At 33.9% G+C, this 6,398-nt stretch overlaps 2 long non-coding RNA genes across 2 annotated transcripts; both read right to left on the reverse strand.

Moving 5' to 3' along the window:
• Nucleotides 1-835: 835 nt before the first annotated feature.
• LOC110883684 lies at nt 836-1,430 on the reverse strand. Its single transcript, XR_002560558.2, has 3 exons — nt 1,299-1,430; nt 1,164-1,210; nt 836-1,049 (listed from the first exon to the last, which is right to left on the reverse strand). It is a non-coding gene; the product is annotated as an uncharacterized LOC110883684 (long non-coding RNA).
• Nucleotides 1,431-1,523: 93 nt separating this feature from the next.
• LOC110883685 lies at nt 1,524-1,828 on the reverse strand. The gene is made up of 3 exons (XR_002560559.1): nt 1,814-1,828; nt 1,698-1,728; nt 1,524-1,581 (listed from the first exon to the last, which is right to left on the reverse strand). It is a non-coding gene; the product is annotated as an uncharacterized LOC110883685 (long non-coding RNA).
• Nucleotides 1,829-6,398: the final 4,570 nt, after the last annotated feature.

The raw sequence follows: 6,398 nt of genomic DNA on the forward strand, positions 1-6,398 counted from the left end.
GATACTGAACACTCGGGTTTAGAAGGGATATAAAACGTTGTCTTTTTATGCCATCGTATAATAAACCTAATCGTAATCGAGTTACTTACCTTTCTATGCCGAATTTTATTTGGTTGTTCATTGTATAGTAAAACAATTCAGAATCAAAGTACATAAGTTTCTACACCGTGTTTCTACGTCCCGTGTATCTACGCCGCCGCAACGCGGGACGGGTAAAAATCTAGTTAAACTCAAATCTCTATTTTATAGCATCAACTAGAAATATTTGACAAATAGATTCTCAATTTACTTGAGTTAATGGATAAGGCATATAAAATATTTGAAATTTTATTTGATTCAAAAATTCTTATTTGAATTTTGCCCAATTTCAAATCGGTTCTTTTTTTTTTCTTTTTTTTTTTTTTTTTTTTTTTTTTGACAAATGGGTTCTATAGTTTCATTAGCCAAATTCACAATTGGAACTCGACTAAGTTCTTCTAGTTCAATTGGAATATTAAACATGTCCTCTCAATCAAAAAGTTAACAAAATGACGATAATAATTTGCAAAACAAAGTATAACATGTCTATGAATTTTATTTAATCAACAAGATACAAGTACACAAAGTCTCTTAGATAAAAGGGTAAATTACATTTTAGTCTCTATGTTTTAGTGGTTTTAAACCACTTGAGTCCAAAATTAAAATGTTTAAAGCTCTAAGTCCCTATAGCCACTTTTCTTAACCATTTGAGTTCAAATTTCTAACACAGAATTCTGTTGTTAAGTTTTGTTAAATGACCAAATTACTCCTATAATTAAAAAAAATAAAAAAACTAATTTATTTAGATTTCCCACCATCTACACTACACCACCAAAACAAACAGTAGATTTCTAGCATTGCGTCCTTTTCTTAATTTCTAGATCTTGCAGATTTCCGCAGGGTGATTGGTGTAACGCTGCTTCCAGGTACAGGTGCGGAAGCCTCTTCTGATCCAGAAAATACGATATCAGCAGCAGCAAGTAACACATCTGCAGTGGTAGGTTCACGATCCAAACGCTCAGAAACAACACCTGAAAGAAACAAAATCAATATTTCAAACGTAATTAAGGTTATGCTTAATTAAAAGGTGCATTTGTTTGTATTCAAAAGCAAAACCTAATAAAACAAAACTGCTTGTAACTTACCAAAAGTTAAACGCCTTTTCTCTAGGTTCTAACTTTTTGCCAACTATCTGATTTCAAGAAGAAAACACTGTTAAAAAAATGCATCCTTTTTTATGCAATATAAGCTACATAGTAGAGCAGAAACAGAAGAATGACCTCAGAGGAGGATGAAGTGATCTTAGACTGTGGGGTATGGTGGGGCTTGAGTTGGGAGCTGGGGTTTGGGGCATGAGTTGACACATAGCCATTGAGAGCCTGCCATGTCACTTTGCTAGCCCGCCCCACGCCCGGCTTCAAACCCACGAAAAAGGGGCCACGCCCAAACCCATGCCCACCCGGGGTGGTGGCTTGGGCGTTTTCAGCCCACCCACGCCCAAACCCCCGCCCCATACCCCGCAGTCTTAGCAGATATAATCACAACTTGATAACGCCCTTCACCCTAAACACGAGTATAAGCTACGGTTAGAGAACTGTAAATAAGAACGAGATCAACGACATGATACGAGATAGGCAACAGGATGCAAATGACGAATAGATCTGATGTTCAAGAATTACCGACTCTGTCGGTGCAATTGCTTCCATGATGCTGCCACGCAGAACAAGTTATTAAGTTTATATTCAGCATATATATATCACATCAGAAAACAAGACTAGCAAAAGCATAATGTTACCCGAAATCCTTTGAATAGTCAACCTGTGATGATACCATAAGTCGGATCCAACCTGCAATTGTGATGAAGATTGTGGCGGTTGATGAAGGTGGATCGTGACCATCAGGAAGCTGCTGGTGGTGGTTTTCAGATGATTTCGAGATAGTGAAAATGGGGGTATTTATAGAGTGTCAATATCTGGGGTTTAGGTGGAGTAAAGGCAGCAATCAAGATATTTTATTTTAAGATAATATAGTTTTTTTTAACGGCTAATTTCTTTAAGTCCCTGTCGTCTGTGGGACTTGAACCCAAGACATTTCCCTTCCCAATCTAGGTGTTTTAAAGGCTTTGTTTTTGCCAATGGACCACCACCCCATTGGTTTTAAGATAATATACTTGAATGTATGTTTTTCTCACCTCTCTTTCTTAATAGATAATGATATTAAATAAGGGAATATATTATTTACCATAATACTGGTAGGTAGACTCGCGACGTGTAACACCTTTTCCTTTTGTTACGTTGCAGCGGGTTGTCTTTGAATAATTTTTAACTAATGTAGAATTAGTTTCTCTGTTCAACTAATGTATTTCTGTATGATTATCGTTTCTAAAATTATTTATGGTGAAACAACAAATTTAAGGCCGCCCGTAGTGGGGTTTTTTAACGTTTTTTTCCCAAAAGAAAAACGTCTCTTAACGCCCATCAACCGCCCCCGGGTGTTTTTTTCAAAAAAAAAAATTGTTTTGCCGTCCTTTTTTCCACACCCTTGTTCATTCTTTTTGGCCAATGACTAAGCCGATGGTTTTTGTTTGGCCAATAAGATTTTTTTGATGGTTTTTTTTAATTCTATTACACCCATTTTAACACAATGTGCACATCCCCACTACACCCATTTTAGAAAAACGTCTTATAATACTCCATTGCTGACTGGACTGCCACATGACACACAACGTCCATGAGTGGAGGCATTACCACTACACATGGTCTAACACCTTTTTTTTACTAAACATTTTAACAATTTTATAACTTTCTAGAAACATTAATTATTCTTAAAATAAATTCTAAGTGACTATTGTAAATACATTTAATGCTTTCATTAATTGAGTGAACTAAAGAACAAGTTTTTAATGCTTTCATTAATTGAGTAAACTAAAGAACAAATAATGGCTTAAATGGGAAGGATACACATTCTATGTATCGGTAACATACGCAATAAAATTTAGGGTGTTAATATTTCCATATCCCTCCTTTATATATATATTTAATGTTTGTGTATCGTATAAAATGCCTTAACGTACGAGCGTACGCTGGGGTAAAATCACACGTTATATTATAGAAATTGAAAATCGCTTGTGTTTTAAAAAACTGAAATCGCACGTTATGTTATAAAGAATGAAATCACATGTGTGTAAACCACTAGAAATCGCATGTGTTAAAAAATGGAAAATCGCATGTGAAAAAAAATGGAAGTCGCATGTTATAAATCAAATTTCGCATGTTGTGACTGAATCCCGTACGCAGCATACGTTAAGCCAATTTGTACAATAACCAGCCTATATATATATATATATATATATATATATATATATATATATATAGTGAAAATGATGTGGAAATAAGATTTAAGGGGTGTGGGAATAGAATCACCCAAAATTTATCTTAAGCATCTTAGTACTAAAGGTAAATTACAATGTTACCCTCCTCAAATCTTTTATATAGTAATATAGATATATTTAATTACAATGTTACCCTCCTCAAATCTTAAGCATCTTAATATTGCCGCAATAATGCCTATACACCAATTCATGAGAAACTCAATAAATCTAGAACCCCCCCTCTTGTTGGAATCGAACTCATGACCTAATAGTCATAACCCTTATCCCATCACCAAAATAGGCAAAGCCTTTAAAACACCTAGGTTGGAAAGGGGAAGGTCTTGGGTTCAAGTCCCACAGATGATAGGGGACTAAAGAAATTAGCCGTTCAAAAAAAATCCCATCACCAAAAAATTCAGCAAAAAAATTAAGACAAAAAATTCAGCACAAAAGGTATAGCACAAAAATGTAGTACAAAAATTCAGCATAAAAAATGCCAACATAGAAATATAACACATTTTTTTAGTTGTCATATTTTATATACCGATATGGTACTCAAATTAAAGATAAAAAGCGCTCGATTTTGTGGTGATTTTTTTATGAAAGAATGTCGCATAAAATAGTTATGATCGTTTAAAAATGGGGGTGGAATATGCATGTGAAGAGAGAAAATCAATAAATAGAATTTTCTAAAGATATCCTTAAACTCATCTTTTTTCCTACATTTTCATCTTAACCATTAATTTGAAAAATGAAAGGTTAAGATTCTTTTCTCATCCTACTTAAGCATAAGCAGAAAAAAAAACTTTTTATTTGATCTTAGAATTAAACAAGTAGATACTCGAGTTAGTTGAGTTAATGGATTAGGCATATTCAATATTCCGCTTGGAGTACATAGTTTAAGACGTGTTAACGTATTCTTACATTTTCCTCCTTTGAGGGATTTACGTACGTCCATTGCTTCATGCATGGGACCGGTAAAGATATACACCAAAATCAAATTTGTAAAAATGGAAGAGCGTCTTTTGCTATCTTCTTAAATCACATTCTTTGAACTTCATCAACTTGCCAAACTTGGATGTCATGTCCTCTTAAATTTTGTTGACATCAATTATACTAAAAAAAATCTAAGATAAGTGTAGTTATTTCCTTCCCGCATAAACTTATGACAACTTTTATTGGAAAAATAAGTTGTTTCAACTACCTACAAACATTCGTGCAACAAAACAAAAAGTGTAGTTAAGCAATGAAAAAACAACATTATGACAAACATAGAATATGCATCACACCGTTCATCCAACATATTTCGGATGAATAAACTAAACCCTACATATTATTCCATGTATAAGTTTACAAGTTTTTTGTGCATTATTAGTTGTAACTTGTGCTTTGTGAGTTTTTCAAAAAAAACTTGATTTTTTTACTTTTAACCTCAAGGTTATTACCTTTTTCATTTTTAACCCTACATAATTTATTTTTTAGTTTTAACCCAAAACTTTTCATTATTTGCAATTTAGCTTCGCAACTTTTTTCACTTATGCTTTTCATTTTTCGCAAAATTTTGTTTTACGTATAGTTCTAAATTTTTCGAGTTAATACGACACAACGTGCATGTGAGGTTCAACATTTTTACCTCTATTTTTCATGTTTGACAGGTTCGTCGCAACACGCATATCCTAGGTTGAGTCAGTGTTGGTGGTCGATGACGGTTGTGTGACATTAGTACTATTTGACACCATTTTATGTCATGCCGCAACGCGGGGTGTGCTTTGGGGGTTTTCAAAGAAAAAATGGTTATGCATATTGTTGTCGTAACGTTGGCTTTGGGGGTTTTCCAAAAAAAAATACTTTTTTTTTTACTTTTCACCCAAAATATTTTATAAATTACTTTTAACCAAAAACTATTTGTTTTTTACTTTTAACCCAAAACTTTTTATCTTTTGCAATCTATCCTTATAACTATTTTACTTTCAACTTTGGTCATTTATAGTTTTCATTTTTCGCAAATTTTTCGCTTTATATTTGGTTCTAAATTTTGTGACTTAACACATCGTAGCTGTGTCTTTGGTTTAACATTTTTACGTTTCATTCTAAATTTTGCGAGTAAACACGACGCAACGTGCGTGTGTTGGTGAACGTTTTTACATCGTCTATTTTTCCATGTTTGACAGGTTTAACATAACATGCGGGTCCTAGATCCACTTAGTTATAACTAAAGAATCCCCGCCGCATTGCGGCGGGTCGCAATCCTAGTTATTGTTGAATTGCAATTTGGCACGAATTCTACTTCTCTTATGTGCTTTAATCGCCTTTGTTGAATCGCATGCGAAATACTTAAAACTATTATTGAATTGTGTCATGTAGGTCACTAGTACATTGGTTTCTCAGTTCACTTTTAAATTCTTTTCCAGCTCGTTTGGAAAGCGGATTGTGGCAGCGGACCAACTCCTCCATTAGGAAGGTGGTTGTGCTAGTGGATGATTAGAAATGGTTGTGCTCCTCCATTGATCTCTTTAAGGTTTAGGTTGAGGAAAAGCGGTTGTCTAGTGTTTGTCAAGGGCAATGGTGTCATTGTGTGTTCTCTAGGGTTTACATCAAGTGGTGAATTGAAAGGGTAATTATTCTAAACATTAAGGTAATTATCCATACATACATGGGCTAAAACAATTTGTTTTAAGGTTCTAATGGAAAATATTTTATAACTTGTTAAACATTAAGTATTTTAAAACAGGATGAGAAAAAATATTATTTTTTTGTTATGCTAGGAAATTGAAGAGGTTTCGATATAATCTACCTCTCCTTGTAATTTATATTTCTTGGAGGCAATCTATAATGAAAAAGTGTGAATGTTTACTCACTCCACTTGTTGTCCGGCTTGTGAAGACAATTTGGAAACCGTTTGATGTTTAACACCTTTAACATTAAAAGTTCCATTAAATTAATAAGAAATCCATAAAGCGACATGTACACATGCAAAGTGTTTCCATGTATGGTGATGCGAACTACCTAG

The sequence above is a fragment of the Helianthus annuus genome, chromosome 13, assembly GCF_002127325.2.
Source record: "Helianthus annuus cultivar XRQ/B chromosome 13, HanXRQr2.0-SUNRISE, whole genome shotgun sequence".
Taxonomy (NCBI): domain Eukaryota; kingdom Viridiplantae; phylum Streptophyta; class Magnoliopsida; order Asterales; family Asteraceae; genus Helianthus; species Helianthus annuus.